General features: G+C 38.3%; 1 pseudogene; it reads right to left on the bottom strand.

Moving 5' to 3' along the window:
* Nucleotides 1–620: 620 nt before the first annotated feature.
* On the bottom strand, nt 621–6,757 carry LOC113886033 (annotated as a pseudogene).
* Between the last annotated feature and the right edge of the window lie 3,794 nt (nt 6,758–10,551).

Consider the following 10,551-nt stretch of genomic DNA (forward strand, 5'->3'; position numbering starts at 1 on the left):
GGTCTCTGAGACTGTAATGAATCTTTTGCTTTGATGAAGTCAAGTTTGAATGTTTTTTATTATTTTAATGATATCAGAAGAAATAAAGAGGAAAAAGCATGGAAGAGATCTGGAGGAAAGAAACTCAGTCTTATAGGGAACTGAGTTTACTTGATGTGTAGATCATGTTTGGGACCATGGCATTTACTCAAACTAAATGCCATTCAATTTCATCCTCCTCCTAACAAAAATAATATGATCACTTGCTTATATAATACAGTGAATATCAAATAAAGTTATCCATTTAAATGCTGGACTTTGTGTTTTATCATTCATAAAATTAACTATATAGATTACTATGATTAACTTCAAAATCTTCATCTTCTTCCTGTATGGATTATCATTAAAAATAAAAAACTAAGACTCCTTTATCTTCAGGAGCTTTTTAACTTTATTCATAATCACAGCTTATGATTTTATATATAAATATTGCAATATAGGTTCAAGAAGTGCCCTGGATAAAATCTTGGAAGTGTGTTATATAGGCAAGTATGATTGATTTTTCATAAAAAATAATCATAATACATAACATATCTTAGGAAAACCAAGTAACTGATATGTTATCATTATGTTGTTTCTACTCATCTACACTTTCTACTGTCTACTGTTTTTTTCAGGGCAAATTTGATATCCCTATTTTGCAGACTATAGATCAGAGGGTTAGCATGGGAACAATGATGGAATAAAACACAGAGGACACTTTCCCTTGGTCCATGGAGCTCACAGATGATGGCTGCAGGTATATGGATGCTGCAGATACATAGAAGACAGCAACAGCTGAGATGTGGGAACTGCAGGTGCTGAAGGCTTTGGTCCTGCCCTCAGTGGAACAAATGTGGAGGATGCTGGAGATGATGAAGATATATGAGGCAAGAATAGCTAAGGCAGGAGTCAAGATGTTAAATAAACTGAAGAATGTAACCGATAATTCATTGACATAGACGCTGGAACAGGAGAGCTCCAAGAGTGGGAAGAGATCACAGAAATAATGGTTAAACACATGGTTCTTGCAGAAAAGGAGTCTCAACAAAAATCCTGTGTGGATTGTGGATTCAATTATTCTTAAATATAAACTCTCATTGTAAGGCAGAAGTAGAAGTGATAAGACAATGTGACATTCTAAAGCAAGGGTTTGCAGATGGCACCATGGCAGTCATATGCCATTACAGCCAACACATGACACTCTGCAAAAGCAAAAATCAGGAAGAAATAGAGCTGAACCACACATTCAGGGTAAAAGATGATATTCTTCTCTATCACAAGGTTCATCAGCATTTTGGGGGTAATGATAGTGGAATGAGAGAGGTCAATAAAGACAAGTTGATGAAGAAATAGTACATGGGGGTGTGCAGGTGAGAACTGAGCCCAAAGAATGTGATCATGCCCAGGTTCCCCACCACTATGACCCATAGATTCCTAAGAAGAAAAAGGAAAAGAGTCAGCTGGGGTTGTGACTGTTCTCTGAACCCAGCAAGGAGGAAATCAGTCACCTAGGAGTGATTTCCAGGGTCCATTATCCTCTCCAAGGTTTTAAGTTTAAAATGAGAAAATGAGTGTACATGTGTGAGCAGACATGGTCATGTGAGTGTATGTTATGAGGGGGAGGGACGGATTCTGTTCAGTACACTTCAGTTCTGTTGCTCAGTCATGTCCAACTGTTTGTGACCCCATGAACCACAGCACAGCAGGCTTCCCTGTCCATCACCAACCCGCGGAGTTCACCCAAACTCATATCCATTGAGTCAGTGATGTCATCCAACCATTTCATCCTTTAGTTTTCCCTTCTCCTCCTGCCCTCAATCTTTCCCAGCATCAGGGTCTTTTCCAACGAGTCAGCTTTTCACATCAGGTGGTCAAAGTACTGGAGTTTCATCTTCAACATCAGAACTTCCAATGTACATGAAGGACTAATCTCTTTTAGGATGGACTGGTTAGATCTCCTTGCAGTCCAAGGGAATCTCAAGAGTCTTGTCCAAAAACACAGTTCAAAAGCATCAGCTCTTTAGTGCTCAGCTTTCTTTGTAGTCCAACTCTCACATCCATACTGACCATTGTTTCCCATCTATTTGCCATGAAGTGATGGAACCAGATACCGTGATCTTAGTTTTCTGAATGTTGAGCTTTAAGACAACTTTTTCACTTTCCTCTTTCACTTTCATCAAGAGGCTCTTTAGTTCTTCCTCACTTTCTGCCAGAAGGGTGGTGTCATCTGCATATCTGAGGTTATTGATATTTCTCCTGGCAATCTTGATTCCAGCTTGTGTTTCCTCCAGCCTAGCGTTTCTCATGATGTACACTGCATATAAGATAAATAAACGGGGTAACAATATACAGCCTTGACGTACTCCTTTTCCTATTTGGAACCAGTCTGTTGTTCCATGTCCACTTCTAACTGTTGCTTCCTGACCTGCATGTAAGTTTCTCAAGAGGCAGGTCGGGTGGTCTGGTATTCCCATCTCTTTCAGAATTATCCAAGTTTATTTTGATCCACACAGTCAAAGGCTTTAGCATAGTCTATAAAACAGAAATAGATGTTTTTCTGGAACTCTCTTGCTTTTTCGGTGCTCCAACAGATATTGGCAATTTGATCTCTGGCTCCTCTGCCTTTTCTAACACGAACTTGAACATCTGGAAGTTCATGGTTCACGTATTGCTGGAGCCTGGCTTGGAGAATTTTGAGCATTACTGTACTAGAGTGTGAGATGAGTGCAATTGTGCAGTAGTTTGAGCATTCTTTGGCATTGCCTTTATTTGGGATGGAATGAAAACTGACCTTTTCCAGTCCTGTGGCCACTGCTGAGTTTTCCAAATTCACTGACATACTGAGTGCAGCACTTTCACATAATCATCTTTTAGGATTTGAAAGAGCTCAACTGTAATTCCATCACCTCCATTAGCTTTCTTCGTAGTGATGCTTCCTATGGCCCACTTGACTTCATATTCCAGGATGTCTGGCTCTAGATGAGTGATCACACCATCATGATTATCTGGGTCATGAAGATTTTCTTTATACAGTTCTTCTATGTATTCTTGCCACCTCTTCTTAATATCTTCTGCTTCTGTTAGGTCCATACAACTTTTGTCCTTTATTGAGCCCATCTTTGCATGAAATGTTCCCTTGATATCTCCAATTTTCTTGAAGAGATCTCTAGTCTTTCCCATTCTATCATTTTCCTCTATTTCTTTGCATTAATTACTGAGGAAAGCTTTCTCATCTCTTCTTGCTATTCTTTGGAACTCTGCATTCAGATGCTTATATCTTTCCTTTTCTCCTTTGCTTTTCACTTCTCTTTTTTTCACAGCTATTTTACCATCCTCCTCAGGCAGCCACTTTGCCTTTTTGCATTTCTTCTTCTTGGGATGGTCTTGATCCCTGTCTCCTGTACAATGTCACAAACCTCTGTCCATAGTTCATTTGGCACTCTGTCTATCAGATCTAGTCCATTAAATCTATTTCTCACTTCTACTGTATAATCATAAGGGATTTGATTTAGGTCATACTTGGAACGAAAGTTATGAGCAACCTAGACAGCATATTAAAAATCAGATATATTACTTTGCCAACAAAAGTCCATCTAGTCAAGGCTATGGTTTTTCCAGTGGTCATATATGGATGTGAGAGTTGGACTGTGAAGAAAGCTGAGTGCCAAAGAATTGATACTTTTGAACTGTGGTGTTGGAGAAGACTCCTGAGAGTCCCTTGAACTGCAAGGAGCTCCAACCAGTCCATCCTAAAGGCGACCAGTTCTGGGTGTTCATTGGAAGGACTGATCCTAAAGCTGAAACTCCAGTACTTTGGCCACCTCATGCGAAGAGTTGACTCATTGAAAAAGACTCTGATGCTGGGAGGGATTGGGGGCAGGAGGAGAAGGGGACGACAGAGGATGAGATGGTTGAATGGCATCACCGACTTGATGCATATGAGTTTGGGTGAACTCCAGGAGTTGGTGATGGACAGGGAGGCCTGGCATACTGCGATTCATGGGGTCACAAAGAGTTGGACATGACTGAGCAACTGAACTGAACTGAACTGAATGGTCTAGTAGTTTTCTCCACTTTTTTCAATTTAAGTCTGAATTTGGCAATGAGGAGTTCATGATCTGAGCCACAGTCAGCTCCCGGTCTTGTTTTTGCTGACTGTGTGGAGTTTCTCCATCTTGGTTGCAAAGAATATAATCAATCTGATTTCTGTGTTGACCATCTGGTGATGTCCATGTGTAGAGTCTTCTCTTGTGTTGCTGGAAGAGGGTGTTTGGTATGACCAGTGCATGCTTTTGGCAAAACTCTGTTAGCCTTTGCCCTGCTTCATTCTGTACTCCAAGGCCAAATTTGCCTGCTACTCCAGGTGTTTCCTGACTTCCTACTTTTGCATTCCAGTCCCCTATAATGAAAAGAACATTTTTTGGGGGTGTTAGTTCTAGAAGGTCTTGTAGGTCTTCATAGAATCGTTCAGCTTCCTCAGCATTACTGGCCGGAACATAGACTTTGGATTGCCATGATATTGAGTGGTTTGCCTTGGAAATGAACAGAAATCATTCTTTTGTTTTTGCTATGCATCCAAGTACTGCATTTCAGACTCTTTTGTTGACTATGATGGCTACTCCATTTCTTCTAAGGGATTCCTGCCCACAGTAGTAGATATAATGGTGGAGATCATTATTTGATCGCTCATCAGACAACATACATAAAGCAGAAATCTCTTGAGTCTCTCCTGCTTCTTGGAGACAAATGATGATTCTGGTTGAACCAAAGATGGACATACAAACTTCACAATACTTAGAATTCAAAGACTTCCTCACTTTTTAAGAGAAAACATCCATTTATGCGTTTTTAAAATCAGTCAGAATGAACATTGTTATTTTTATTTCTGAGGACCTTTTCTTTCCTCCCATATTCTAGATGTGTATGTTATTCATAGTCATATAAATTTGCAAAAGATTTAAGTAATAATGGTGTAAACTTTCTATAATTAATTAACAGAAGTTTCACTCCCCATGTGATATTGTGTTAATTACATGTACTCTCCAACACTCTAAAAAACCAAAAACACCAATGTGCATTTCATGTGAAAATTAAGTTAAATGATTCCCACAGGGAGCTTAGTGCAGTCACTGGATCTTTGTAAGAAATATTAATGTTTTTTCCACCTATTGAGTTTGTCTCTGTTATATCTTTCATTTGACCAATATTTTCATTTCTAAATCATGACCAGAATTTAAAATTATTGCTCCTTTCTACATACATTAGCACATATGGTAAAAATGGAAATTTTAATTATTTTATTTGCTATTAGCTTTCTAAATTATTAATATTATTTATCAATTGACAGTATTTTCCATGGTCTCTAAATAAAGTCAAGTCAATTTCTTTGTTATTTACAGATGTATGTCATCTGACAATAAGCTTTTTTTTAATGTCCCAATAGCTGTCACATGATTTAATTATTTCACAAAAAAGCATGGTGCACTGTCATTCTTGACTCATCAGATTCCTTTAGATTTTTTCTCTCTATCCCCTTTATCTTGTGAACTAACAGTCAATAAACTTCAATTAAGGACTTAAATAATGGAAGCTCCAGTTAATAAGACCATTTTCTATGTGTCCAGAAATGCATTTTTTATCTGGTAAAAATTTTGCCTGCCAATGCCAGAACACGGGTTCAATTTCTGGTTGGGAAGACTCCCAGGAGATGGAAATGCCAAGCCACTTCAGTATTCTTGCCTGGGAAATCCCAAGGACAGAAGAGCCTGGCAGGCTACAGTCCACGGAATTACAAAGAGTCGGACACAACTGAGCAACTAGACAACAACCACATGTTACATATAATGCATACCTAAATCTGTATTAATTATTGTTTTTTATGGTTATTCTTCTGTACTAGGTAGTGTTTGGGATCATGCCTCACATACAGAAATTATCAATAAATATGATATTTTAATAAAATTATTGAAAGAAGTTTAGTGAGGAGTTAACATAGACTCCCTGGAGAAGGAAGTGGCAACCCACTCCAGTATTCTTGCCTGGAGAATCCCATGGACAGAGGAGTCTGGCAGGCTACAGTCCATGGGGTCACAAGAGTCAGACATGACCAAGTGACTAAACCACCACCATACCACACAAGTGAACAAGGCTCTCACAATGCCTGAGCTGAAGTGACTAAATAAAGACATGTTGGCCATAATTTTATCCAGTGGAGACAGGTATGATAAGGGAAACTTTATTGCTCAGGGAGTGTGACTATTAGACTGAAGACAGATAGAGACAGAAAAATAACTACCCACATCTGTCAGTGAACCTGGGGGCTGGGGGACAGGGGTTGCTGTTGTAGAAGACCTAAAATTTTTAAATTCAAGACTGGGATAAATCCTCCTCCCCACACTTTCTCTGGTGGCTCAGTTGATAAAGAATCGACCTGCAATGCAGGAGACTCAGTTTCAGTCCCTGGGTGAGGAAGATCCCCTGGATAAGGAAATGGCAACCCACTCCAGTATTCTTGCCTAGGAAATCCCATGGACAGAGGAATCTGGCATGCTGCAGCCCATGGGTCACAAAGAGTTGGACATGACTTAGTGACTAACCACTACCACCACCACCTCCTCCCCAAAACTTCAAAGGTAAGTGTGTCTCCCTCAAACTCTGAAGGTAAAAATTATTCTGATGGTGGTGGTGGGTAGTTCTGAGTACTAACCTTGCAGGATTTCTTGGTGCTGAGGGTCATAGTCTAAAAGTCTCTGTTTTTGTGATTTTGAATCACTGGTCCTGACCTCTGTTGGAGCTGATGATCCTTAGCAAAGATGGTTGATATTAACGGTGATTTTATACTCTAGGTGTTGATGCCAAGAATCTCATGTGGAACAATTAATGATTCTTACTTCCCTTTGGAAACATCCCACAAGTATCAACTATTTGGAAAATAAACAATTAGAATTTCTCTCTTTTCTCCATTGGATCTCAAGTGATTAATATGGTCCCATGGATGTGGTTCATTGCTCTTGTTAGATTATACATTGCAAGCAAGGATGTGATAGATTTTTCACAGCTCCAGTGAATTTCATGTCAAATCAATTGAAAGTTCAACATTTCAGGAAATTACAAAGACATACATTAAAAGAGTTTTCTAATGTGATTTTCCACAATGAGAATAATAGATAATCAGAGAACAATGTTCACATGTGAGCTTTAAAAGCTTCTGTTTTCATTTCCTCTGCTAACTGTATTTAGCTGTCATGATACACCCATAAAAAAAATATATTTTTAATATTTTAACTTGTGGACTGAATGAAAGCATCTGTTAGATTAGTGCCATAATCGAGTCCTAACAAATCTATCAAGGAAAAATAATGACCTAATTTCCTCTAATATTATAAGAAGTATGTTGAGAAACAATACAGAGATACACGTGTTATTGAGATTATTTTAATTCTATATAAATTCTGAATTGTATTTGCTAGGAAATAAATATTGTATTTAATGTTTTTAAATGTTATATCATTTTGAGGAAAAAATACTATGAAATTTGTTAATAAAATTTACTTTTTTCAGCTTTGAGATATAATTGACATATAACATTGTACAAGCTTCAGTTCAGTTCAGTTCAGTTGCTCAGTCACGTCCGACTCTGCGATTCCATGAATAGCAGCATGCCAGGCCTCCCTGTCCATCACCAACTCCCGGAGTTTACTCACTATATACAATTGATTTAATACAGTTTAATATTGCAAATTGGTTTCCACTATGGCTTTAGCTAACACCTCCATCATGTCACACAGTTACCATTTCCTTTTTATGGTAAAAACATTTAAGATTTACTTTCTTAGAAACATATGAAATAGACTTCCCTGGCAGTCCAGTGGTTAAGACTCTGCACTTCCACTTCAGGGGTCTCAGGTTCAATCCCTAGTTAGGGTACTAAGATCCACATGGCATGTGGTAAAAAAAAAAAAAAAAAAAGAATTGAATTAAAAAAAAGAAACATCTAATACAATATTATTAACCTCAGTCATTATTCTGTATATTAGATCCCCAGAGCTATTTATCTTACAACTGGAAATGTGTACTCTTTGACTTGCATCTCCTTATGCCCTACTTGACCATCTGGTAGAAACCATTCTACTTTCAGTTTCTATGAGTTCATATTTGTCAGATTCACATATAACTGATACTATACAGTATTTGTCTTTGTTTAACTTATTTCACTTAACCTAATGTCTCTGGGTCATTCCATGTTGTCCAAAATGACAGGATTGATTTCTTTCTCATGGCTCAAAAATATTCCATTGTGTATATATCCCACATGCCTTAGGCTGTTTCTGTATATTGGCTAATCAAATTTTGAAAGGCTTTAAGTTATTGTTGGGTATCAGATTTTAATCTGATTTTTAAGGTTTTTTTTGTTTTTTTTTTGCAAATTGCTACAAAAAAAAGAGTAAAATCTAGAATAGAATAATCCATAAACACATAGAAAACTGTTGCTCATCAATAATTATCAGATCTAAGGACAATAAATATGGTACAATGTAACACAAAGCAAGTGTTCTCAACATTCTGATAACTTTGATAGAATATCCACAAGCATTCTTTAATGATAAGGAGTACCATAAAAGACATCATTATATAATATGTATGGTGAGCCAGAAATGTGTTTGATAATCGTGTGGAGTGGTCAGAAATGAATGGAGAATTAAAAACTTGCATTTGTTCTTCAAAGGTGTTTATAACTGAAAGGTGTGCAAAACTGGAAAGGGAGAATGGAATCAAGAAGCTATGTCAGGACCAAAAAGCAGCAAGAATGAAGTGACAGGAATAAACCACATTGTTGAGATGTTGCAGAAAATATCCCACTCAGTGGGACAAATAGCTTTCGGGAAAACACTAATAGTTATGAAATATTAATATATTTTACATGTTATGTATATCATTTTAATCACATTTCACATTATTATTATTTTGGATACAGAGCCAAATTCAAATATTAACTCTAGAGAGAACAATACACAGCTGTTTAGGGCTAAATTCAAATACTGAAAAGAGTGGAAGACACTGTTAGTTATTCCCAATTCTCCCTTTCTTCCTCAATAATAAATGCCCTGATTCATAGTTGGGTAGGTAGCTATATAGATACCATGGTTTTTCTTAGCCCCACTTATTGCCACCTTGGACCATATGACTGGGTCGCAAAAAGGGAAACAGGAGGAGGTGATGTCTGTCACTTCCAGGCAGTTGTCTTCAAGTTAGGGGACATTCTCTCTCCTTCCCTATCTTTAGTTCTGATGGCTGAGGGGTAGAGATGAAGGATGAATTTGGAACTACTCTCTGAGACCAAAAAGTGGGTGGAAGCTAGATGTTGTAGCAGAGTCACAATTGAAAAGCAGCTTATGTCCCCAGTAAACCACTGAACCTGTCCTGATTCACATTCAGACTTACAGACCACGGTATGCGTGTACTTCTGTATGTGTGATGCACAGTCACACCTAATTGTGACTAAAACAGAATATAAGTAATTTTCTGATATCCACTCCTGTGACATATTGAAAATTCTAATTGTACATGAGGAACTGTATATTTTTTAGAAATTAATATATATTTATATGAGAATTAATGAAAGACAAACTCTGTATGAGATTGTTCCAAGCTGATCATCAGTTCAGTTCAGTCGCTCAGTCGTGTCTGACTCTTTGCGACCCCATGAATCACAGCACGTCAGGCCTCCCTGTCCATCACCAACTCCAGGAGTTCACTCAAGCTCATGTCCATAGAGTCAGTGATGCCATCCAGCAATTTCATCCTCTGTTGTCCCCTTCTCCTCCTGCCCCCAATCCCTCCCAGCATCAGAGTCTTTTCCAATTCTTTGCATGAGGTGGCCAAAGTATTGAGTTTGAGCTTCAGCATCAGTCCTTCCAAAGAACACCAAGGACTAATCTCCTTTAGAATGGACTGGTTGGATCTCCTTGCAGTCCAAGGGACTCTCAAGAGTCTTATCCAACACCATAATTAAAAAGCATCAATTCTTCGGCACTCAGCTTTCTTCACATTCCAACTCACACATCCATACATGACCACTGGAAAAATCATAGCCTTGACTAGACGGACCTTTGTTGGCAAAGTAATGTCTCTGTTTTTTAATATGTTATCTAGGTTGGTCATAGCTTTCCTTCCAAGGAGTAATAAGTGAAAGTCGCTCAGTTATGTCTGACTCTTTGAGACCCCATGAACTTTACAGTCCATGGCATTCTCCAGGCCAGAATACTGGAGTGAGTAGCCTTTCCCTTCTCCAAAGGGTCTTCCCAACCCAGGGATTGAACCCAGGTCTCCCACATTGCAGGCGGATTCTTTACCAGCTGAGCTACAAGGGAAGCCCTCCAAGGAGTAAGTGCCTTTTAATTTCATGGCTGCAATCACTATCTGCAGTGATTTTGGAGCCCCAAAAAATAAAGTCTATCACTGCTTCCACTGTTTCCCCATCTACTTCCCATGAAGTGATGGGATCAGATGCCATGATCTTCATTTTCTGAA

The sequence above is a fragment of the Bos indicus x Bos taurus genome, chromosome 29 (assembly GCF_003369695.1).
Source record: "Bos indicus x Bos taurus breed Angus x Brahman F1 hybrid chromosome 29, Bos_hybrid_MaternalHap_v2.0, whole genome shotgun sequence".
Classification (NCBI taxonomy): Eukaryota; Metazoa; Chordata; class Mammalia; order Artiodactyla; family Bovidae; genus Bos; species Bos indicus x Bos taurus.